Genomic DNA, 27,806 nt, shown 5'->3' on the forward strand with positions numbered 1-27,806 from the left:
TCTGGACACTGGTGTCTCACCACGTGTTGCCTAGCAACCCGCAGCTGTCATCGGGAGCGGCGCACTTTGGGACGTCATCTTGATGTGCTCCGGGGATGCGGGCTTCTCGTGGAACGTGAGAGGTAAGCTGAGTGGCGGGAATGTTTGAAAGTACCATACGACAGGTGAACGCAGTGTGGGATAATTGTGAAGGGTAGATAAGGACATATCTGTGATTAGATGTTTGGATTCTCCCCTGATGACGGCTTTGCCCGAAACGGCTGTTGGGAGCCACTCCTGGTTTGGATCATGTTCCCCAGGTTATGCTGAATATGCTGAATATTGAGAATGATAAGTAACTATTCACGCTTACGTATATGTGACTTGTCTTAAAAGAATAAGGACAATTAAAGTTTCTTCTGTGAATTATGGAGTGCTGGTTCTTCCTGATCATAGCCCCGGTTGGAGCCTGGTGGTGAGGATTATTACATATTCTATTACACTTACCGAGCACCCTTGGATTGATCTGTATGAACTTGGTGTTTGTGCGGTCTATTGACTTATATATATATATATATATATACTGTATATATATATATATATATATATATATCTATCATGGCAAAGAGGACATCATGCCACATTCTGATGTGTATATGTAAAGCAGAGACTTGGTCAGTAGAAAAAACATGATGAAATGGAGTTTGAGTTCATCCAATGTGCGGGATGCTGGCTGAACTCAGACTTTCTTTTAAAGGGGCAGTCACTCACAAGGCGTAATCGTATCTTTTTGAAATTGTATCTGTTTTTATTTTGGTTACATTCAAAATAGAATGTTAGACTAGCTCATGGTGATGAAAAGTTGAGGTATGCTGGGTATTTTTCCTATTACTGAATGTTGTGCATATACTAGTCCATACAAGGGCCAATCAAGTCACAATAGTCTCAATAAATTACAGCATTCAGATATGCATAATGTAATATTTAAAAAAAAAACTTTTTAAATTATATTACATTTAAAAAAATAAAAAAGTCAATGTTATTAAATGTTTTTTAAGGGAAAAAAATATCAGTTAAGTGGTTAAGCATAATTAGAATAGATACTTATAATTTATTCATCTGCAGCTCATAAATAACTAATATAATAATGACGGGGCCCAGAACATGCTTCATACAGTATGTCCATAGCTGTACATGTATATACTATACATTTATGCAATGTTTAGATTTTATCTGCTGAGTGGTGAAAGCTACAGTATGTAATTTGGACAAGCTGGCCTAGGACACCCATGGGAAAGTTAGTCTGTAATTGATTTGGTCTTTCACAGCACGTATGTTGTTTCAAAGGTGTGAGAGTCAGCAAAACTGACTGCACAATTGCCTGACAACTCTGAATGTTTCCCACTGCATCTACTGAGGTAGCAGCAAATTGGAACTCAGGCAGTGAATTAATATTTGAGCCTACCGAAATTGTGGTAACTGGAAGTGATAATCATGAGCAGATCACAAATTGCTAAGAAACCGATCTTGGATTTTAATCTTCCTATAGATAATTGGAATATTTAAAATCACCTGAAAAATAGTCCCAAACCACTCGTACCACATACTGTACCTCAGGGTTGATTTTTTTATTTTTTATTGATGTTATGTAGATTTTTTTTAATTAGGAACTTCAATCAATGTGTTACTGTTTGCAAGTGATCCTCACATTGAGTGGTGTTTTGCATCCAATGACTGTTATGGATCTCATCTCAGAACATCTTTACAGTGAACCATGCTATGGAATCTATGCTACTCTTTCTTGGCATTCAATACATATTACAAAACCCAAAGGACTGATATCTCCTGTATTTGCTTTTCCTGCTTCTGTCACCAGTTGATGTCTCCCCTAAATATGCACTCATTAGCTAGTATATTTATATTGCTATAAATTATGCCAATACTGTAGGTGAGAAAATGTATGGAAATATTGAATAAATGCCCAGAACGTGCAACCTCAGTTCACAATGATATATTCCCAATGAAAACTGTGTTATATTTTCTTGTGTTGTACTTTGTCTCTCTCATGTGGCAGAGTGAGACTGCTCTGACTTGTCATGCTTTAAAAAAGTTAACATTTTTAAAATGCATTTTTTTGCTGTAAATGTTACATTTTAGTATTTGAAGAAATAATATATAAAATGACATTGAGCCTTATTCATGTTTGTAAGTAAAGCAAAAACACCTGATATTTAAAAATAAAACTGTCCAGTATTTGAGGGCTACTCTACATGCAAAAGCAGCCAGTATTTGTCCTGCATAAAAAATATATTAATGTATTTGCTGCTCCCCTTGAATGGCAACATGGTTTGCTCCAGATACAAAGTTACTTGCTTTTTTAGCTTTACTTACAAAAATGAGGCCCACTATTTTTATTTTATCATCTACATTGCACTAATATGAATGTTTTGCACTGTGTGTAACTGGCCAGTGGTTTGTCACTTCATTTGGGTTGATCAGACTTATTTTTCTTATAAAAGACTAGATTCTTGGACTTGCTAGAAGCTGTGGAGTGCTCCAAAGTTGGAGTCCTAGGACTTGCAAAATACCATGGATCACTCCAGTACTACTCGAATACGTTGAGGCCTTGGACATGCTAGATGTCATAGCGAGCTCTGGTACTATTGGGGTGAGACTGCTTGAGCCCTCAAGAGGCTTTACACTATTAGGAACCTCCACTGTTCCCTTAGTGCTAGTTACACTCACCGGTAATTAGGGGCCCCCTGGACTTAATTCCTTCAGCAGTAGGAGCTCACCCAATACACAGAAAGAGATGATACGGCAGTAACTTGGCAAAAAAATAACAACAATTTGATGAGACTTCAGTACCACAGGGTCCTTCGAGAGGTAGCAGAGAGTTTGAGTTGATGTGGGCAGACTGGCCTGGCCTGTATTTCTGGAACAGATGCGACTTTGTCATGTAGCATAATAGCTGTCAGGCCATATATGCAGGAACAGCAGTAGCTCAATTTAGCAAGATGTAGTAAATAAACTTGGTGTGCAAAATTTGCTTAAACTCTGCTTTGTATAATGCAGCTAGACCAGGTGTGCAGGATAGACTGCTGTTTTCTGAGGTTTGTCTGCATTTCTCATGTGTGTGTATAGCTTCAAAAAGCAAAACTTTTTGGAGTATGTACTCAGTAGGCAACATCTATCGATGCTATTGCCTATCGAAACCTATGGCCTTCTGACATAATTCCCTGAGAGAATTCAATAGGATCACTTTGAGTTTCCCTGGTGGCTTGGACTTTGCATTTATATTTGCAAATCTACATGCATATGGCATTAATAAAAACTGTTATGCACTCGGTAAGTGGCGGCCTGGGACGTACTGCATTCAGAATGCGATGCATGATAAATCCCACACTCACTCTCTTTAAAGCTAACGTTTTAATACAATTATGAACCTCTTAAACATACATCCATTGTATTATAGAGTACAGTGCTGCAAGTTTTCCACCTATACTCCAAATATAAAGTGCAATATGGACAGGTCACGCATCTGGGGTGCATATATATTAAATGAAAGTACATTTATTTTCTTTGGTAAATATAACTAAAATAGTTATAGCAATTTGCATGTAAATAACAAAATCTATGAAAATCACTGCAAACATGTTTTTGGTACAGTACAGAAACAATGATTGCATTTGGCAGGTGTACAGTGAGTTCTTGCAACTCACAATTTATGTTGTAATGTACAGCTTATAAGGCTTGAAAATTGCATTCTGGTTAGAAGCAATGTTTAGGCAAGGTACTGTACATTTAGAAAATACTGTCACATTGATTTCCTGACTTTTATGTCCTTGTGTCATTTTTACTGCTTACCATGCTCCGATTGTGATGCTATTGTCAGTGCAGTCAAATTGCTACATCTCCACTAGACTTCCACTTTCTAATTGATACTTTTCACCTTTAAAACCAAAGGCAACAGATCTGTATCTTAAAATCTGTGTAAGACACTCACCCAGAAGATGTGTGGGGGTATAGAACTCACTAACAGATAAAAGGCTTGGAAAAGACTGTGCATTGGACAGTGCTTTTCTTTAACCAGGCAGTTTTATACTGTACTGTATGTTGCACTTGAACTCCCAATTAAACATGGCAGTCATCTTATTTTCAGAAATAATCACACTCAATTTAACTGTGATATTGCCAAGAGCAAACACTGTGGTACTGTGTCAGCAACCTTTGGTAGAAAAAGGATTAACAATTGAGCTTTTTAATCGCATGCACAATACTTGCTGACAAGTAACCACACTGTATAACATCAGATAATTCTTAGCAAGGCAAAGGCAGTGTGCCTGTGAACACAAGTGTTTTGGAAAGTAAGCAAACGCTTTCCTAGAGATTAGAACGCAAAGCCAACATCATTTGCATAAGACCCAGTTTAATTAATGGAAGGGCTGCCTATGTGTCCATATCCTAAAGCACTGCAGAATTTGGATGTCAGTATGATCCTGCTTAGGCAGTAGATCAGAGTGTCACAAAAATGAATTGGTCTGGATCCAATGCGTCAATCCTGTCCTGGGGGAGTTTCTCTGCAGTGTTTATTCTACACACTTTATTTATGTCTTACCATTTTTTTCCCTTCGCCTTTTATGTACAGTACGTGTTTATACAATATGATTAAGAATATCATGTTACCTGAACAATAATACAGAAAGGTGGTGATTATAAAAAAAAAATCTCCTCTTCTATTATATGGTGAATTGTTTTATTGTTTTTGTTTTTTCCACTTGATGAGTTATGTCCTGACTTATTTTTTTTATGGAATGTTTAAATGTCAGTAAAGGTAGTACACACCCAATTATAATTACTGCATGTTCTAATTCAAGCAATTTATTTTATCTATTAAAGAAAAAAGAGGCCAGAAAATATAATTCCATTCTAAGTATATAAAGCAAAGAAAGTTACCTTGCCATTCCAAATGAGACCCCACATTTTACAGTAGGGAGTAGAGTTTCCTCATTGCATTGATTAGTCGGGTATCTCCTCTTCTGAGGAATCAGAATGAACATTACTGTCTGTTTGATAAAACTGTACCGGAAAGAAATGTAAATTGAGTCTGGCAATGGTGCGTTAGGGGTTAAAGATTAATTTGTGTTTGTCATTTCCATAAAAACCATACAGTGGGGTACAACTGGTGCAGGGAAACCCTCATCTTTTACCTGTGTGAAGCTTAACTTTGTATCTTCCCAAATAATGTTACAGTACTTTTGTCTTCTCTGAGATACGTTTGCAATGCTCCTAACCTATATATTCCTCATAATAAGGGGATAATGTACTGTAGTGTGCAGATCTACACAATGTATGCAGGTCTAAAAAAACCACTTTGTTGTAGACCCAAAAATTTCACAGTTCTAAGAACACCTTGTTTATTGTCCAAGTACAGAGGTAATAACTCCCTCCAATCAGGGCTCAGCACACACTCCTCTGACCCATGATGCTCATCCTATGATTAAGGCTGAGTAAACAGAGACACTGCAGCAGGATTAACAGCCCCTGATGCACTCTGATTATAGCTGCCAGGCCAGCTGCTCCACACTGCCTTTAACCCTTTAGGCACTGACAAGGCCACAATCCTAATTTGCTCAAGTAGCACTTGGAATCTGCCTCCTCCTAAGGAAAGTTTTATTTACAAAAAGTAAATTAATTTTAAATAATCAGTGACGAGTGGCTTGCAGTGCCCACTCAGCACTAAGTGCTTAACTAGACTGCCTAATGTATAATGTGTCCCCTGCTCACACTGACAATGCAAAAATGCCCCAATGTGCATCAGTATGCAGTGCTAACTGGGCAGGTGAGTACATATAGGCTCAGCATTGTTTCCTTTACCACATTATTGATTTATCTATTTGAATTGAGGCCTCATAATTCCCTTATCACAATATTTATTCTCCATGCACAGGATAGCAGAGCATCATCTACTCAGAGTTTGATAACAATGCACAAATAAAGTGAAAGCAGTATTAGCATTCAAATAAACTAGGGTTTCCCAATTTAGATCTCATGGCAATCTAGTCCAAGTTTAAAGGGTGTCCATGCTTGTGTACAGATGGTATAATCAAACTAACTGTGGTATTAATTATGCCACCTCTGCTTAAGAATGGATATCCTTAAAACCTGGACTGTTAGAGTTCCTTGAGGGACGAGTTCGTGAAGCACTTATGTAAACACATATTATGTGTTTATTAGTCTATCATGTGAACTATGATGTATTATGCCAGAGGTTCCCAAATGCGATCCCAAAGGCACCCTAATGGTCTAGGTTTTAAGCATACCCATGCTTGGCCACAGGTGACTTAATTAGTATCGCAGTCAATTTGACTTAACCGTCTGTAATGAGCCATGGATATAGTGAAAACCTGGACCATTAGTTTGTGCAGAAGACCGTGTTTGGGAACCTCTGTGTAATGCATTATGGGCCTCATGGAGAGCAGGGATCAAAGCAAAATTACACCTTGGCAAACCAAGTTGCACTGTAGGGGAGCAAATATTTTTCAGTGTAAAAATAAAGGTGCCCAGTATCTCTGCTCTACAGGCAAGATCAGCCTATTTCTTCCCTGTATGGTAAAGGCTGTATGGTAAAGGAAGTGGATGACGCTGGTGATGATGAGCTGCTCAGCAATGTTTGTGCGAATAACCGCCTTGCCTGCTAACCATTACTGCAGTCCATACATGCTCCAGGGGTCCCTTAGAAACGGTGATAATTCAGGGTATGTTTTGCAAATGTTGGGATGGGAGCTTTATGTGGACAATGTACTATATGTTGAATAGAAGGTTTTTTTATAAGCAAAGGAAAGCTAATGAAACAGTGTTTTATTTTATGCAGAAAATACTTCTATTCTCATTTTTTCTCACTATGAAATTGCTTGTTTGTCACATTTGTTTCAGCATTTTGAACAAAATCACAATTATTTTGAGTATAAATATGCTTTAGTGGTTTAGTAGAGAAATATTTCCTTTATTTTTACTGTTAGTGATACACACAATTGAAAAATTTACATACTCTTAATTTCTTTATTTTTTTCCCCTAGGATTAATTCATGATTATAACTACATAACGTACAAAAAAGTAAGGGGAAATCATTTTTCTAAATGCTTTTAATTTGAAAATATATTAAAGAAGGCAATTATAATAAAAATAAAACACAAGGAACTTACTGCTACTGCCAACTTTAATGGCCCCAAAACAATGTATGTGCAACAATAAAATAAAATAACAACTTTGCCTTTTATCTGTATTTTGGAAAACAGCCTGGCCAATGGAATGGAAATGACTATAAAATAGCACTTGTACATTTCTTACTTAAAAAAATATCTAATACTAATGCTTTACTATAAACGTGTTCTACCAAGTGTAGATGTATTTGAGAACAATGGTATTAATAATACAAAAAAGGTTTTAGATGTCTTTTATCTATGCGAATCATTTATGTAATTATTTATGTTGAACTTACTACATTACACTTTTGAGCACCATTTGAGAACATGTCTGTGGATACTATTGTTGGATCACATTAGTTTTAGACATATGGCATAATTGGGCATTCTATGACTCACTATGCCCACTTTGCTTAACAAAGACAGTGTGATATGTTTAGACGCATACTGCGAGATCAGCATGCAGAGTGACAGGTGCTCGTTTGCCAATACAAATGTTCTCCATCTCTAAATTAGGTCGCCATAATGAAAAAAATGGAGAGATAAAAAGTACTGGGTTGAACTGATCAGGAGATGAGTGACAAATGTCTCACCAGATATTGCCTATTTGAATACCTGATCATAACCTACATGTTATATACTTTGTGACAAGTTCTATACTTTTAGATTAAAGTGCCAACAATCATAAAATACAAGTCATTTAATTAAAATACATAACTGTATTCCACTGCAATCAGAGTTAGAAACCAGAATGTTCATACCCTTGAATATTTGAGGGTCTAATTCTGGTTTATAATCATACATAGGTTGGAATTAAGGAATGATGTAACTTACAGTACTTAATACCTAGCTAGCTTTGTAAAAGAATTAGAGAGCATTCAAAATATTCATAGCTGTTGTGGAAGAAAAAGGAGGTTTTAAGGGTACATTAAATATTGGTATTACAGTAAAGTTATAGTAACTAGTATATGATCTACTGTATACCGAAAACAAGTACCATTATGATAGTTGCAGTTTTGAGACATATTATTGGAGCCCTAGAGGGAGGATTCAACCAGTGTCATATCCTTTAGAGAGACACCGCCATTCTTGTGAGATACCAGGTGGTGTTTTTCAGGCTGTGGTGTACTTGTTCTCTGATAGTGTCAATAACTAGGATTGCCATAGTGTAAAAAAATGTTCTACCTGTTTCTCTTTATCTAGAATATGGTAGCTTCAACCCAAACCATCCTAAACATTAAGTAAAGTTTGGTCAGAAATAAAAGGTATTTGGGGTATACTTTTGATCCAGCACTGTAGTATCATCTTCTTGCCTGCTGCCCTTAGGGCTAGCAATAGCTCCAGGGTCATTGGTAGATTCGGTACAAAAACACCTAGCATTGCCCATTCCAGAGTAAAGGGTACAAAAGTTACAAGTTTAGCCTCCGTATATCGGCGGATAAGATGTCAGAAATATTTAATAATGGGACTAGTCAAAGGCAATGATGGGTATCCACCTCTTCTTGATGGCATTTTGGGCAGGAGTGAGTCTTGGAAGTTCCCATATGGAAACTTCTGAGTGGGGAGAGGTATTGTGATATGTTTAGTAAGGGTTCGGTGTACATAGTAGCTGGTAGTGTTTTCTGAGAAAACAAAAGGGCTTTTTCCAGAATAGCTATGGATAGGTTAGGTAAATGGGCCAACCACTTGGACACAGCTCCAGTAGTCTCATTATGGTCTAAAATATTCCTTAAAAATGTTTAATGGACTGATATGGCTTTACAGTTAGGCACTGGTTATATCAGGAGGTAGTCAAATGAGCTGCCTCAGTCCACTTCTGAAAAGTGCTCAAGCACATGAATTATGTAGAAACATGCTTGTAGAAAGGCCAAAGGATAAGGGATAACTATGGCAAACTGTGAGAACACTTTAGCAAAGGTCGGAACATGCTGATTATTTATAGAGACTAAGGATCGCATATTATTAAACCCCGGCAGCCTTCATATAGTGAAGGGTGGAGAGCAGGCATGACATCTAGGAAGTTAAGATTTTTAATTAGAGGTAAATGTAGGGAATGATATGGATTCAAGCCAGCACAGCAAATGCCAAACTTTTCTAGTTGTGCACAAAAGTGGGTTCAGTTTCAAGGCTTCACGTATTTCCTGGTCATGTTGGTGTAGAAAGTCACAATATCTCGGAAATTTGATTTTGGTTGGTTTCATTTCCATAAAGCTATACGAATAAGATAAACTTAATTTATGAAGTAATGCATTAACTCGGTGTACAGTATGTCCGCGTTTGGCAAAAGTACCTGGAAGTGGCTGCAGCGGTTAAAGCAAATGGGGAATAGCTACCATCTTGAGCAATTGGCTCTTCCTAAATAGGACAATGGGAGGTGTTTACTTTCCTTTACATCATTAGAGAGAGTAACAATAACTTCAGTTACATTTATTCTGTACAAATCTACAGGATTGCTGGGTACAATGTTCCCTAAATATGGTATATATGTGTTGGCCCATTGTAAGGGGTTTTGAGTAGCCCACTGTGGACAGGTATGAGTACCATATAGTGTCATGACATTAGACTTTTCCAAATTAATGCAAAAAAGCCAGTGCAATTATTATTATTATTATTATTATTATTATTATTAGCAACATCTGTTATTTATAAAATGGCAACATTTTACACAGTGCTGTGCATTAAAAGGATTGTGATACATATAATATTAAAATGAAGCAATATGTTATTATGTCTGAATCAACATACTATACTGTACAATGCAGAAATTGTGTCATTTGTCTCTAAGAGGCCTAATTATCATTCCATACAAAGAAAAAATTGTAGCGCAAACTGATATTCAGTTGTATAAAAATTGGCAACAGCAATAAAACCACGTCATAGAAAGCGGGACTCTGCAGCCATAATGTGTAAAAAGGGGTCTCTGCCTGCCTAATGTGTAAATAGGGGACTCTGCCTACCTAATGTTAAAAAAAGGGGACTCTGCTGCCATAATGTGTAAAAATGGGACTCTGCCTTCCTAAACTGTAAAAAGGAGGACTCTGCCTACCTAATGTGTAAAAATGTGGACTCTGCTGCTGTGATGTGTAAAAAGGGAATTCTGCCTTCCATAATGTGTAAAAAGGGGACTCTACGTGCCATAATGTGTAAAAATGGGGACATCACTTGCCGTAATGTGTAAAAGGGGACTCTACCTGCTGTAATGTGTAAAAGGGGGACTCTACCTGGCATAATGTATAAAAGGGGACTCTGTCTGCTGTACTGTATAAAAGGGGACTCAACCTGGCGTATTGTGTGATAGGGGCTCTACATTGAGTAATGTGTAAAATAGGGCTCTACTTGGCATAATGTGTAAAAGGGGCTTTACCTGGTGTAAAAGTGTGTAAGTGGCACTACTGTGTGGCATAATTTGAATAATAAATAATAATAATTTTTAATCAAATAAAAAACTCTTTTATTGTGGACAGCGCTTTCAACTTTTTTCCTTGATTTATATTTAAATTATTGGGACTCAACAAACCCACTATTGAAAGCAGCAGTGCACAATTGAGAGGAGGTGTATTTTTAAGGAGCTGCACAGCTGACACACACAAGAGCTTAGCGCTTTCTAAGTTTGAGGTTGCTTTTTTGAATAATAAAGACTACTGTACAGCGTAATATGAATTGGTATTATTTTGTGACCATGCCCCTTCCCCATGAAGACACACCCCTATATTTTTTACGCACCCCATATGGCACACACTTGCCCTGTTTTGTATATGGAAGGGGCATGCCGATGCTGTTTCTTGCACACAGCACTATAATGTCTAGTTACGGCACTAGAGGATTGGTCGGCCCCGTGGCAGTCACACTCCCTGCACCTATGATAGCTATGCCTATGCAGCCAGTGTAGATGTGTGTCCAAAATGCTAACCTATGGAGATGAGCTGGAAATTCTCAGCATCAGTCTGCACTGTGATGATGAGTCTGATCCAGGTTGGATAGTGGAGTTCACTCATGTACAAAGTTTGCTGTGGAGATGGATTATGCTTCACAAATGAATGTCACTTGATACTGATCACAACATTGGAAAAATAAGCTGCTGACATAAATCTTAACAGGGAACATCAAAACCTTAACACATTTTTCTGACCCAATGTCAGATTTTTTAGAAGTTGACAGGGGCAGTGGTCATTCCTTATCTCTCCGATAACCATCTGTTCCTGTGAATGCCTGTACTTTTGTTTGCATACTTCAAATTCTGATAACTCTTTCCTTTGGAAACAGTGAAGACACACCCCAAACATTCTTCACTTCCTTTGCTGTGTATGCAGATACAAAGGATGCATTAATCATGCAGTGAATAGAATAAAAACATTATCTTTAATGGTAATTAAGACCCTGTGGCACTAAATCTAAGCTTATATATTTACGCAAAACACAGAAGTAATACAGTGATTTATTGTTCTACATAAACCTCTATACAGTACGACTAAAAGAGCTTATGGAGATTTGGATCAGGAGTTTGTAACAAGATCCCAGTTGGCAGCTGTCACTGTAGCAGGAATAAAGTGTGTATGCTGGTAACTTGCTATTATATCTAGAAAGGAGACTACATTTGAATTGGTTGCTATGTATAGCACACATTTTTTTATTTAGCTTACTTTTATTTTACAGTGTCCTGCAGTGTCCACTTATTCTGCATTGGCTCTGCTTGCATACAGAGTGACATTCTGCTAATGAGAATGACTGAGGAAGATGTTGTTAGTAATATAGGTCAGCATAACCTTTAAGGTCAGCAGCTGTAGCAGAAACTATCTGTAAATTGTCCTATAAATTCTCAAATTAGCCGCCTAATAAGAACAGAAAAAAAATATTGTATAACATATATATTTATTGGTTGCTGATACAAAATCAGTGTAAACGGTAACAGAAAAGGTTCAAAACAGTGGACCTACAGAGTTTAATGATGCAATAATACAAATTAATGAAATTAACAAAATAAAAAGCTGTGTCTTGAAGTATACATATATTAAAAATTAGATAATGGGTCGGATGTAATGACGCTAGAATTTGATGGCCGTGAGGGATGTCAGATGAACACGTACATTTTTTTAAAGGGGCAATCACTTACAAGGCAAAACCATGGCTTGTAAGTGATTGCTCCTTTAAAAAATGTCTGAGTTCGGCCAGCATCCTACATGGGTGCCGAACTCGGGCGTCATTACATCCAGCCCAATGTCTGTAAAATACTGTATACATGATTACCCAATATGTAAAGTTCCTCCTATTATAATTACTAAAAAATATATGCAACTACAGTGTAAGTTAAGTACAAGCTGTAGGTTTCAGTAACTATAAAGTGTCAAACTCACCATAGTCATGTGAACATAGGCTCCAGGGAGTGCAGAGATGCACCTTATTGTCAAACACCATCTCTGTATTGACAGTAAGATTACTGGTGATGATACGAGTGTCAGTAAGTGAGTCACACAATGACTTAAAAGACGTAGCTGCTCAGCAGTGCCCACACTTCACTTTTCACCCACATTATTTCCACCCGCAGAGGATCAGTGTGGTGAATTGTACATGTACTGTCTAAAATACACTGTATTTATTTTTGTATAGTATGAATTGGGGGCAGTACTTTGTGGCAAAATATGTTCAAAAGTATGTGAAGTGAAGGAGTTAGGGGTATTACAGTACATAATCTGATTACAAAATGTTCTTGTTTTGTTTGAAAATTTTGTCTAGGTTTAACATATCTGCTTCCAATCGAGGTTATAAAAGGCCTAGTTGGGTGTGGCTCACTAGCCCGCCCCCATCTAGATGTTATCTCTGTAGCTGAGAGGTGAGTGTATTTAACTACAATTTAATTATGGTTAGGAGGAGATGTACTAAGAAGTGAAAAGAGTGGAGAAGTGAGCCAGTGGAGAAGTTGCCCATGGCAACCAATCAGCATTGAACTAACATTTGAAATTTGCATATTATAAAATGATACAGAGCAGCTGATTGGTTGCCATGTGCAACTTCTCCACTGGCTCACTTCTCAACTCTTTTCACTGCTTAGTACATCTCCCCCTTAGACATTTATGCTAATTATGCTAATATAGGGACTTGCAGAGAATTAGGGCACCTTGATGAGTGACTACAAGCTTAGGTGCTATGATCAAAATATGAACACAATCCCCATGCTTTAATTTGCTAGATTATCACATATTTGCAGTATATTACTGTGAGCTCCAATAACAAAAGTCTTTCTGTTTTAAATACATACAGTACATAACATTAATACTACTGCACAGCTGGTATCATGGACAATATGGGTAAAACTGTGCGCTGTTTGGCTTCATCTAAAAAACATATAGATTAAGCTAAAGCAATGTATCAGGAAAGCTAAATAGCTATACATTATCTACAATAAGTTGCTGAGCTGCTTTTCTTGGCAAGATTCAAATAAAATGGTTTAAAATTAAAGCAGTACCACCATGAAAGGTTCTGAGCCCCACTACTTTTGGTGGGTGTGTTATACATAAAAGGGCCCCCAATAACATGCTGTCATTGCAAAATGGGCATATGGTTGCTGGAGAAGATGTGGCAATACAATTGTAAGGCATGGCTGTACCTCCTTGGTTGGCCCAAGTACTTAGTACCCTCTCCCCTCTCGGCTTCCCTGTTCATATGACATACTGGGCAAACCACCTTATAGCTCTTTGTAACCATATTTATTATTAAAAAAGGAAGGCAATTTACTGCTCTGCTGAAGTGAAATTACTTTAATTCTTCTGGTCCTATGGTGCATTGGGCATGTTATAGAAAAGAAAAAAAAGAAAAGTATAATTAAAAAAACTTCCCATTCATAATCATGCAATCATTTTTCCAGTATAGACTACAAAAATCATTTTGTTTACAGTCAGTTTTAATATACAGCAAAGTTTCCCAAACTCTACTATTATAGTCCAGGTTTTCAGGTTATCCATGCTTCAGGACAGGTGACTTAATTAGTACCTCATTCAATTTAATTTAACCATGTGGACTCAAGCTTTGATATTCTTTGGGATATCTGCTATACAGTATTATATTCCTTAGAAACAAATAGATTTGGAGTTAGTTTGTTTTAGAAGACAACACATGTTCCTGTGTTATATATTTGTAATAGGACCTCAGAGATGGAAATATTTTCTACCATCACCAGCATAAACCAATGTGTGGAGTTTATGGTCAAATAGCATGCTTTAATTGAGCTTTAATTATCAATTTTGTTGGTATTGGTTTTAATATTCCTTCTATTATATTCTATGTAATTTAAATGTAATAACTCTTTCTGTTTTTACACCATTTAAATCAAGCAAGTCTGTTAATACCAAGTTTAACAATATAATGGTGATTGAAATATACGCTGTCATTTTTCCATAAATTCTCTGTTCTTTCTCTTCTATATTTTGACACCAAAAGTGATTTTTATTCCATGAGCATCAGTGCTGTCTACTAATAATTCAATTAGTGACCTCTCTTTTGAGATTCCCACCTAAGGTGACAAATGTCAAGTAAGTACTTTCGTGCTGAGTTGTTGACAAGTACCTGGTGGGAACAGAATAAAGGGCTCAAGTGTCACAGTAGGGTTTCACTGGCAATGCTTCTCCATCTTAGCAAATTTCTGGATTCTGTTCTCCGGACTTTGGCCAACAGACAGTAAGAAATGGAAATACAGTAAAGCATAGTTATGTATAAATATACACTGTGCAGGATTTATTTTATGCATTTATAAAATATTACATTGTAACATGAAACACCTTAAGAATTATTACCAGTAGAAGAGACTTTTGCTGGTAGCATTTTTTTCACTGAATCTAGCAATGAAATGTGAGTGATATTAAAATGTTACATTGCTCAATTCAGTTCATGTTTCTGTGCTGTAAATCAAACTATCTTCCAAGAATGCTATATATTTGCATTACCTGTACTTGTATTGCAGTCTATGGGTAGGAAGAATCACACAGCATCAGTGTCAGCTGTATAGGTACTCATATGTACATATACATATATCGTCCTCCTTGGTTCCTCTTATATATTCACAAGCTGTACTTTAATTCAAGAGGCGATTTGACCAAGTGCAAGATTTGTAATCTATGCCTATAATAAAACTGTAAGGATTGTGTCTGTACATAGCAATTGTTTTTTGATAAATATACTTCTAGGAACTATTTATGAATTATGGAGAGAAAAAATAATTCTTCAGAACATGTTTGCCTGTCTGTTCATTCCAGCATCATGCAAAAACTACTTAATGAAGTTTTATCCCGGTTTAATTATTCTATAGCTTAGTGACCCAGATCAAAAAACTGAGGTATGTACAGTATGATCTCAATGTGACATCAGGGAGAGGAGCAATAAAGGAAAAATCAGACACTTGACACTCTGTGCACTGAAAGTTGGTTTTCCGATCATGCTTCTGCAGATCTTGACTCCACCCAAGTTACAGATGGAGCCTCCGTTATCTTGGCTGTTTCTCCTCCTAAACGCAGGTTTAGTCATGCCTAGTCGATAGCTTAGGTTGCTGAGTTTAATCACGGACAGGTGTGTTGAGGCACGTCTACGTACTCAGCATGCAATATACATCTCCACCACTGGGTGGCTAATGCTCCACTAATCCAGTACTTTAGATCGAATATCGGCGGATTGATCTACATGCTCTGGCAAATGGTCAGTGACGACTGTAATGTTAATATACAGTCCTGTACTGCATACTGTACACACAGATGGTGACCAATGGTCAGACGGAGAGAGTAAAAATAAAGTTTATACAGATGCAAACGAACGTGTTAAAACATTTGTCAATTGCCGTGGCACTGCATGTGTGTGTCCAAGTCCCGTAGGCAAAGCAATAGAGTAACAATTAAAATAGTATATGCATATGCAACTAATGTGTGAAAGCAATACTGTATTTCATTGACTTTAAAGTATGTACAGTACACTGTATGTTTTGTACTATATGAGTGTCCAAGTCCCCTAAAGGCATAAATGAACACCAACGGGAAGGAATCGCTGCTTGCAGTACTTTTACACATAAGCTTGTGTATCTTCCATGAAGTGTTATGGGCAAGTGGTGAAGGCTTCCACCTCCCATGCTTAGGGTCCAGGGTTTTGTTCCCAAAGTGGTAGTGTATTTTTATTTTTTCTGACACTCACTTTATTAATGTGTTTTTTTTTTAAATCTATGGTAATATAGCTTCACATTCACTAGAAGTGTGCACACAGGTCTTACATAAATCAGGGTAAATCTGCAGGAGTGTTTGATTCTGCTACTAAAATACACAGCAGTAATGAGGACCCATAGACATACCAATAAATATAAATGAGTGTATCCTGACGCAATTAGCTGTTCAAGCAACACAGTACAGTAGATCATCGGCGATAGAGAATCCGTGTTGTACTTTATGAGAAGGGATCACTGCTACTGTACCATTTACACACCTATCAAAGTGACTGCAGTTCTCTATCTGATTTCATATACAGTATACTGTAGTATTGTGTTGTACATTTATTGTAACCTGACCTCTCTCCCTGTCTACTGTATGAACTGTGTAGGCTCCCAGGGGGGAAAGGGGGTAGTGGGATGGGGGTAGGGGGAGGTGGTGGCTAAATACCATGTTCTGCAATATGAGCATCCAAGTCCCCTAACGGAATAAATTAACACCAATGAGAAGGATTCGCTGCTTGCAGTACTTTTACACATGAGCTTGTGTATCTTCCATGAAGCGGTGTGGGCAAGCGGTGAAGGCTACTGCCTCCCACGCTTAGAGTCCAGGGTTCGATTCCCAAAGTGTGAGTGTATTTTCATTTTTTCTGACACTTTATTATTATTATTATTATTATTTTTTCTATTGTAATATAGCTTTACATTCACTAGAAGTGTGCGCACAAGTCTTACATAAATCAGGGTAAATCTGCAGGAACATCTGATTCCACTGTCTGAAATACACAGCAGCAATGAGGACCCGTAGATATACCAATAAATATAAATTAGTGTATTCTGATGCAACTAATTGTTCGAGCAACACAGTACTGTTGATCGTCGGTGTTAGAGAATCTGTGTTGTACTTTATGAGAAGGGATCACTATCACTGCTATTGTACCATTTACACATCTATCAAAGTGACTGCAATTCTCTACCTGATTTTCATATACAGTACAGTATTGTGTTGTACATATATTGTAACCTGACCTCCCTCTCTGTCTACTGTATGAACTGTGTAGGCTCCCAGGGGAGGAAGGGGGGTGGGGTTATGGGGAGGTGGTGGCTAAATACCATGTTATGCATATGAGCGTCCAAGTCCCCTAACAGCATAAACAAACACTAATGGGAAGGAATCACTGCTTGCAAACTTTTACACATGAACTTGTGTATCTTCCATGATGCGGCATGGGCAAGCGGTGAAGGCTTCCGCATCCCACGCTTAGAGTCCCGGGTTTGATTCCCAAAGTGCAAATGTGTTTTTTTTCTTAAACTTCATATTTTTTTTTTCATTATAATACATTCAATAGAAGTGTGCAGACAGGTCATTCATAAATCAGGGTAAATTTGCAGGAGAGTCTGATTCCGCTGTCTGAAACACACAGTGGCAATTTGGACCCGTAAATATACCAATAAATGAGTGTATTCTGGGCTGTCACAAGGCGGGGGGAGACAGGTGGTGGCCATTTTGTCAACTTGCTATGTGATTGAGTTCAGTGTATTGAAATGTGCATAGAGCTCGACTATCACTATCACCCCTGTGTATTTTAGATAGGGTATTCAGACGCTCCTTCAGCTTTTCCCTGTAGCCTGCAAAATCTGTGCCATAACTCGTTCCGTAGCTAAGGGCTTCCATGGGGCAAGGGATAATGGGTGGCAGCCATTTTGTCAACTTGCTATGCAATTGAGTCCAGTGTATCGTAATGTGCATAGAGCTTGTTTATCCCTATCACCCCTGTGTATTTTAGCTAGGGTATTGTGATGCTCCTTAAGCATTGCCATGTAACTTGCAAAACCTATGCAGTCGCTGGCTCAATAGCTGAGGGCTTCCACGAGGCAAGGGGTCACGGGTGGTGGCCATTTCAATTGAGTCTGGCCTGCTACAGAATTGTATGTGTAATGTACGGTGCATAGAACCTTATTCTCGTAGCCACTGTGTATTTTACAGTAGATATGCTCCTGCAGCTTTGCCCTGCTTTATTCAAAACTTGTGTGCACACTTCTATTGAATGTGAAAGAATAGTACAGTACAACAGATACAAAAATATTTTTTTATAAAGTGTCAGGAAAAATGTACATGCATTTACACTTTGGGAATCGAACCCGGGACCCTAAGCATGGGAAGTGGCACACTTCACCACTCGGACAGATGCTTAAGCCCATTGGTTTTGATTATGCTGTAATGGCTAGGATGCTAACATATCCCTAAAATCAATAGACTACACTGTACCTGTAACACGTTCGCTTGCATCTGTATTTACTACTGGTTTTATTTGTTGATTTGTCTGTGGGACTTGGATGCTCACATATTCCTAATGTCAATAGACTATACTGTGGCTTTATCATGTTCATTTGAGTTTGTATATACTGTACTACTGTATTTACGTCTGTACACTGTAATATACTGTATAACATACTGTAGCATATTGTAGCATAATGAATCACCAGTAAAGTAGTTCTTACTATGTATTTCGGAATTGTATTTTAATGGAGACCACACGCATGTGCAATGGTAATTTTAAAACGCTACATCTGGTGGATGATCGCAGGTATTACACTTAAAGGTAACGCCAAATGCTCTGTGCACCTCCCTATGACTAGGCGTGCCTCCTTGCACCCAGTTAGCCAAGGTAACGGAGGCTCCATCTGTATGCAACGGAACCTAACTTAAAGTGACTGTTCTGCAGAGGAACCTAATTAAGGCAGATATTCTATCGGGATGTGGCGCAGGTGAGACTGTGTTTATACCACATATACTGCTTATCCCAAACTATTTTCCTTTTCAGTTCAAACTCCTGCAGTTTCCTGTCAGCATGTGCTTTGCTATGATGATCAACAAGTCTTAGGACCAGCTACTTCTCCCATGGGCAGCTTTATGTGGCTTGCTCACAAGTTATTAGCCCTAAGCATCGTTTTTTGTTAATCTCTGAAGGAAAAACTGCAAATATTGTTTACAAATAAATTTTGTGATCAATGTGCACAACAGCCGTCGCCAACATGTGGCTCTCAAGCAGCATGCGGATCTTTCTACCTCTGTGTGCTGCTCTTCTCCCTGCTCCTGCCTACCGGCTACCGCTGCACGGAACACTTCTAAGAGTTATGGCCTGTAAGTCAATCAGAGCTTGTGGACTGGCATCAGTGACCCCTGATTTGCTTTCAGACCGTGAGCTCTGATTGGCTCATGGGCCAGCACCATAATTAATATGTGTAAGATATTTGCTGAGGGGCAGGAGAGGCATGCGCTCTCCTCCCTTCAGGCTTAGAGGTGGGTGGCAGATCTGCCGTAGCTGCCCAGCCTTCAGCAGCTGCACAGACCAGCCCGCAGCAGCAACCCAGGCCAGCCCTCAGTAGCCACCCAGACCAGCAGTCCAGCGACAGTGGTGAGCATTATTAGGGGGATTATTTTGTGTGGCACTGTACTGAGGAATAATTTGTATAACAGTGTGATTAGCACTTGGGGGGTTACTGTGGGGACGTGTATCTGGCACTGGGGGCATATATGGCACTTGGGGCATATCTGGCACTGTGGGGACATGTGTATCTGGCACAGGGGGCATATCTATATCTGGCACTGTGGGGACATGATTATCTGGCACTGGGACATATATGTATCTGGCACTGTGGGGACATGTGTATCTGGCACTGGGGATCATATATGTATCTGGAACTGTGGGGGCATGTGTATCTGGCACTGGGGGTTTATATGGCACTGAGGCATATCTGGCAATGTTGGAACATGTGTATCTGGCACTGTGGGGACATGTGTATCTGGCACTGGGGCTTATCTGGCACTGTGGGGACATATGTGTTTCTGGCACTGGGGGCATATCTATATCTGGAACTGTGGGACATGTGTATCTGGCACTAGGGGCATATATGGCACGGGGGGCAAATCTGGCAATGTGGGGACATGTGTATCTGGCACTGTGGGGACATGTGTATCTGGCACTGGGGCTTATCTGGCACTGTGGGGATATATGTGTTTCTGGCACTGGGGGCATATCTATATCTGGCACTGTGGGGACATGTGTATCTGTCACTGGGGCATATATGTATCTGGCACTGTGGGGACATGTGTATCTGTCACTGGGGGCATATATGTATCTGGCACTGTGGGACATGTGTGTATTTGGCAATGTGAAGGCACCCATCTTTTGGCATTTTTATATGTATGTGGCACTGTACTGGGGCATTATATGTATGACAAAAAGGTCATACTCCTTTAAACATCATACCGAAAGGTGTGCGCGCAAAAATGGGGTGTGGCTTTGTGACAACTAGGCCACTCCCCCATTTTTGCATGCGCGCACATGATAGTGGCTCTTACCCTTTATAACAGATCTTTTCTGGCTCTTTGCCTCTGACTGGTTTGCCACCCCTGGTATACAATATAGAATATACTGTGCATCACAATTTTAGGTGGTGCTGCTGTCTTTGTAATTAGTTCCACTGAGCAATAACAGACACAAGCAAAGCCATGATAAATGCTAGTTTTAAATTAAATACCCTTTTTCAATGTTGGAAATGGTGGGATACAGGGGGGAATTATGAGAGCTTTAAAAGTAGGAAAACAAAAATATAAAAATTAGACATGGAAGGCAAATGTCAGCAGAATATGTACACATGTTAAAGTACTATATTTTACTTTTTTCGGCTGCTGTATGTTGCTAATCGCCATTTAAAAGAAAATATTTATGAAAGACTGATGAAAAGACCATCATGTATTATAATTAGTTTAATATGAAAATTTAGAAATGATTTAAATATCCACTAATTAAATTTAAATAAAAAAAAACTTATAGAATGAAAGGTCCATTATGATAACATACTAATTTCTATATTTGTAGGACACTGAATAGCTCTTTGAAAATACAAAATTTACATTTATCAAGTTGGGTCATGGTATTGTCTTTATAACACTTATCATTATATCATTTGGTTGAAATATATTGGATATTTTAGGGGGAATTCAATTAGCTGCTGTAATTTATCGCAGGCTAATTGTTCCAGGGCTATTCAATTAGCTCCAAAGTGAGCCTGTTGGCTGCACATATCATGGATTCTTTTTACGTGAAAAATAAATCTGCGATATCCCCTCAGACGATAAAGCCAGATGCTACCACCATTTTTCAATTTAATGGGGCTAACTGAATTCAACCCTACAGTAAGTGATAAATACAAAAATCAGACAATTTGTTTTTCTCATATTTACACTGAAATATTGCCTTTAGCTTTATAGAGATTCCAAATAAATAAGATGTAACTGAATAGTATGGTTCTAAATATAACAAAAAACAATGCAGATACTGTGGATAATTACCTGCTGATATCAGATGGATGGAATTGGGGTTAGGATGGTGTTATCTAGAGTATATCTAACAAACAAACCAAGATAAGCAAAAAGTATCCTTTCCGAAAATTAATTTAACTAACTTTAACTACAGAAGCTCCTCAATTAACGACCAAGTTCTGTTTCTACGACTAGGTCACTAAACAAATTGGTTGTTAAGCCATATACTTAATACAGGTGATAGTTTTTATTTAGTCTGAATACAGAAAATATCTAAATAAACTCCAACTTGATAACTTTGATTTACTTTGCATAACTCTTACATACTATACAGTTTTGCAGAACATAAAAATTCATAAAAATACAGAGGAGAGAATTATACAAATGATGTACCAGCTGGTCAGAGAGCTGGTCATAAGTCTGAGCGGTCACTAAACAGGTAGGTTGTTAAGTGAGGCGCATCTGTATTATTATTTTTTTTTCAAAGAAAACCAGTCCATAAAGTGGGCTTAGAAACTTCAATACATATAGTCTGAAATCACAGTTTTTTCTTTTAATATCAATCAAAATCAAATGACATACTGTAACATTTTCTTAAAGTTTATAGAGTGGATGAAGTAAGATGCACTCCATACGAACCTTTTTAACAGTGACCGCTCAATGATACTCATTTGTTTGCTTTCCATCAGTAGACTAACATAAACACCTCCTGGCTTCATGCTTTAAAGATCTATAGCTTAATAGGGAACAACATTGTTAAATCACATGGGATGAATGACCTGGCCATCACCTGTGGAACCATTAATTGAAATGGTTCCTCAAACAATAATAGCACTTTTGTAGCCTTGGCATGTCCTAGTACATTATAAACTCGTCTGTTTATATGGCTTTTCTCAAGTAATGTGTGAAACTAAGTGTTACATTGTGACTTAAAGAGCCTTGGTATCAGCTTATTGGAAAACTGTTTCGAGTTGAAGAGTTGCATCAAATGAAGCAAGTAGTTACACCAGCAAAGTATTTATCTTAAATGAAAGAATCCAGTTTGAATAAGTGTACAGGATCTATTAAGGGATATTTATGTTATCTACTCATAGCAAAACAAGGTAACTGTGTCCTATTTTCGCTAGAGATGAGCGCCTGAAATTTTTCGGGTTTTGTGTTTTGGTTTTGGGTTCGGTTCCGCGGCCGTGTTTTGGGTTCGAACGCGTTTTGGCAAAACCTCACCGAATTATTTTTGTCGGATTCGGGTGTGTTTTGGATTCGGGTGTTTTTTTCCAAAAACACTAAAAAACAGCTTAAATCATAGAATTTGGGGGTCATTTTGATCCCAAAGTATTATTAACCTCAAAAACCATAATTTACACTCATTTTCAGTCTATTCTGAATACCTCACACCTCACAATATTATTTTTAGTCCTAAAATTTGCACCGAGGTCGCTGTGTGAGTAAGATAAGCAACCCTAGTGGCCGACACAAACACCGGGCCCATCTAGGAGTGGCACTGCAGTGTCACGCAGGATGTCCCTTCCAAAAAACCCTCCCCAAACAGCACATGACGCAAAGAAAAAAAGAGGCGCAATGAGGTAGCTGTGTGAGTAAGATTAGCGACCCTAGTGGCCGACACAAACACCGGGCCCATCTAGGAGTGGCACTGCAGTGTCACGCAGGATGGCCCTTCCAAAAAACCCTCCCCAAACAGCACATGACGCAAAGAAAAAAAGAGGCGCAATGAGGTAGCTGTGTGAGTAAGATTTGCGACCCTAGTGGCCGACACAAACACCGGGCCCATCTAGGAGTGGCACTGCAGTGTCACGCAGGATGTCCCTTCCAAAAAACCCTCCCCAAACAGCACATGACGCAAAGAAAAAAAGAGGCGCAATGAGGTAGCTGACTGTGTGAGTAAGATTAGCGACCCTAGTGGCCGACACAAACACCGGGCCCATCTAGGAGTGGCACTGCAGTGTCACGCAGGATGTCCCTTCCAAAAAACCCTCCCCAAACAGCACATGACGCAAAGAAAAAAAGAGGCGCAATGAGGTAGCTGTGTGAGTAAGATTAGCGACCCTAGTGGCCGACACAAACACCGGGCCCATCTAGGAGTGGCACTGCAGTGTCACGCAGGATGTCCCTTCCAAAAAACCCTCCCCAATCAGCACATGATGCAAAGAAAAAGAAAAGAAAAAAGAGGTGCAAGATGGAATTATCCTTGGGCCCTCCCACCCACCCTTATGTTGTATAAACAAAACAGGACATGCACACTTTAACCAACCCATCATTTCAGTGACAGGGTCTGCCACACGACTGTGACTGATATGACGGGTTGGTTTGGACCCCCCCCAAAAAAGAAGCAATTAATCTCTCCTTGCACAAACTGGCTCTACAGAGGCAAGATGTCCACCTCATCTTCACCCTCCGATATATCACCGTGTACATCCCCCTCCTCACAGATTATCAATTCGTCCCCACTGGAATCCACCATCTCAGCTCCCTGTGTACTTTGTGGAGGCAATTGCTGCTGGTCAATGTCTCCGCGGAGGAATTGATTATAATTCATTTTAATGAACATCATCTTCTCCACATTTTCTGGATGTAACCTCGTACGCCGATTGCTGACAAGGTGAGCGGCGGCACTAAACACTCTTTCGGAGTACACACTTGTGGGAGGGCAACTTAGGTAGAATAAAGCCAGTTTGTGCAAGGGCCTCCAAATTGCCTCTTTTTCCTGCCAGTATAAGTACGGACTGTGTGACGTGCCTACTTGGATGCGGTCACTCATATAATCCTCCACCATTCTATCAATGTTGAGAGAATCATATGCAGTGACAGTAGACGACATGTCCGTAATCGTTGTCAGGTCCTTCAGTCCGGACCAGATGTCAGCATCAGCAGTCGCTCCAGACTGCCCTGCATCACCGCCAGCGGGTGGGCTCGGAATTCTGAGCCTTTTCCTCGCACCCCCAGTTGCGGGAGAATGTGAAGGAGGAGATGTTGACAGGTCGCGTTCCGCTTGACTTGACAATTTTGTCACCAGCAGGTCTTTCAACCCCAGCAGACCTGTGTCTGCCGGAAAGAGAGATCCAAGGTAGGCTTTAAATCTAGGATCGAGCACCGTGGCCAAAATGTAGTGCTCTGATTTCAACAGATTGACCACCCGTGAATCCTTGTTAAGCGAATTAAGGGCTGCATCCACAAGTCCCACATGCCTAGCGGAATCGCTCCGTGTTAGCTCCTTCTTCAATGCCTCCAGCTTCTTCTGCAAAAGCCTGATGAGGGGAATGACCTGACTCAGGCTGGCAGTGTCTGAACTGACTTCACGTGTGGCAAGTTCAAAGGGCATCAGAACCTTGCACAACGTTGAAATCATTCTCCACTGCACTTGAGACAGGTGCATTCCATCTCCTATATCGTGCTCAATTGTATAGGCTTGAATGGCCTTTTGCTGCTCCTCCAACCTCTGAAGCATATAGAGGGTTGAATTCCACCTCGTTACCACTTCTTGCTTCAGATGATGGCAGGGCAGGTTCAGTAGTTTTTGGTGGTGCTCCAGTCTTCTGTACGTGGTGCCTGTACGCCGAAAGTGTCCCGCAATTTTTCTGGCCACCGACAGCATCTCTTGCACGCCCCTGTCGTTTTTTAAAAAATTCTGCACCACCAAATTCAAGGTATGTGCAAAACATGGGACGTGCTGGAATTTGCCCATATTTAATGCACACACAATATTGCTGGCGTTGTCCGATGCCACAAATCCACAGGAGAGTCCAATTGGGGTAAGCCATTCCGCGATGATCTTCCTCAGTTGCCGTAAGAGGTTTTCAGCTGTGTGCGTATTCTGGAAAGCGGTGATACAAAGCGTAGCCTGCCTAGGAAAGAGTTGGCGTTTGCGAGATGCTGCTACTGGTGCCGCCGCTGCTGTTCTTGCGGCGGGAGTCCATACATCTACCCAGTGGGCTGTCACAGTCATATAGTCCTGACCCTGCCCTGCTCCACTTGTCCACATGTCCGTGGTTAAGTGGACATTGGGTACAGCTGCATTTTTTAGGACACTGGTGACTCTTTTTCTGAGGTCTGTGTACTTTTTCGGTATCGCCTGCCTAGAGAAATGGAACCTAGATGGTATTTGGTACCGGGGACACAGTACCTCCAACAAGTCTCTAGTTGGCTCTGCAGTAATGATGGATACCGGAACCACGTTTCTCACCACCCAGGATGCCAAGGCCTCAGTTATCCGCTTTGCAGTAGGATGACTGCTGTGATATTTCATCTTCCTCGCAAAGGACTGTTGAACAGTCAATTGCTTGCTGGAAGTAGTACAAGTGGGCTTACGACTTCCCCTCTGGGATGACCATCGACTCCCAGCGGCAACAACAGCAGCGCCAGCAGCAGTAGGCGTTACACGCAAGGATGCATCGGAGGAATCCCAGGCAGGAGAGGACTCGTCAGACTTGCCAGTGACATGGCCTGCAGGACTATTGGCATTCCAGGGGAAGGAGGAAATTGACACTGAGGGAGTTGGTGGGGTGGTTTGCGTGAGCTTGGTTACAAGAGGAAGGGATTTACTGGTCAGTGGACTGCTTCCGCTGTCACCCAAAGTTTTTGAACTTGTCACTGACTTATTATGAATGCGCTGCAGGTGACGTATAAGGGAGGATGTTCCGAGGTGGTTAACGTCCTTACCCCTACTTATTACAGCTTGACAAAGGGAACACACGGCTTGACACCTGTTGTCCGCATTTCTGGTGAAATACCTCCACACCGAAGAGCTGATTTTTTTGGTATTTTCACCTGGCATGTCAACGGCCATATTCCTCCCACGGACAACAGGTGTCTCCCCGGGTGCCTGACTTAAACAAACCACCTCACCATCAGAATCCTCCTGGTCAATTTCCTCCCCAGCGCCAGCAACACCCATATCCTCCTCATCCTGGTGTACTTCAACACTGACATCTTCAATCTGACTATCAGGAACTGGACTGCGGGTGCTCCTTCCAGCACTTGCAGGGGGCGTGCAAATGGTGGAAGGCGCATGCTCTTCACGTCCAGTGTTGGGAAGGTCAGGCATCGCAACCGACACAATTGGACTCTCCTTGTGGATTTGGGATTTCAAAGAACGCACAGTTCTTTGCGGTGCTTTTGCCAGCTTGAGTCTTTTCAGTTTTCTAGCGAGAGGCTGAGTGCTTCCATCCTCATGTGAAGCTGAACCACTAGCCATGAACATAGGCCAGGGCCTCAGCCGTTCCTTGCCACTCCGTGTGGTAAATGGCATATTGGCAAGTTTACGCTTCTCCTCCGACAATTTTATTTTAGGTTTTGGAGTCCTTTTTTTTCTGATATTTGGTGTTTTGGATTTGACATGCTCTGTACTATGACATTGGGCATCGGCCTTGGCAGACGACGTTGCTGGCATTTCATCGTCTCGGCCATGACTAGTGGCAGCAGCTTCAGCACGAAGTGGAAGTGGATCTTGATCTTTCCCTAATTTTGGAACCTCAACTTTTTTGTTCTCCATATTTTATAGGCAGAACTAAAAGGCACCTCAGGTAAACAATGGAGATGGATGGATTGGATACTAGTATACAATTATGGACGGACTGCCACGGTTAGGTGGTATAAAAAAACCACGGTTAGGTGGTATATATTGTAATACAATTATGGATGGACGGACTGCCTGCCGAGTGCCGACACAGAGGTAGCCACAGCCGTGAACTACCGCACTGTACACTGGTTGATAAAGAGATAGTAGTATACTCGTAACAACTAGTATGACTGACTATGACGGTATAAAGAATGAAAAAAAAACCACGGTTAGGTGGTATATATTATAATACAATTATGGATGGACGGACTGCCTGCCGACTGCCGACACAGAGGTAGCCACAGCCGTGAACTACCGCACTGTACACTGGTTGATAAAGAGATAGTAGTATACTCGTAACAACTAGTATGACACTATGACGGTATAAAGAATGAAAAAAAAACCACGGTTAGGTGGTATATATTATAATAATACAATTATGGATGGACGGACTGCCTGCCGAGTTCCGACACAGAGGTAGCCACAGCCGTGAACTACCGCACTGTACACTGGTTGATAAAGAGATAGTAGTATACTCGTAACAACTA

At 39.9% G+C, this 27,806-nt stretch overlaps 1 protein-coding gene across 1 annotated transcript in view; it reads left to right on the top strand.

Moving 5' to 3' along the window:
* Positions 1 to 27,806, top strand: part of NRG3 (neuregulin 3) — a 1,181,107-nt gene that overhangs the window by 150,044 nt on the left and 1,003,257 nt on the right. The window lies entirely within an intron of this gene.

This window comes from Pseudophryne corroboree, chromosome 3 (genome assembly GCF_028390025.1).
Source record: "Pseudophryne corroboree isolate aPseCor3 chromosome 3, aPseCor3.hap2, whole genome shotgun sequence".
Lineage (NCBI taxonomy): Eukaryota > Metazoa > Chordata > Amphibia > Anura > Myobatrachidae > Pseudophryne > Pseudophryne corroboree.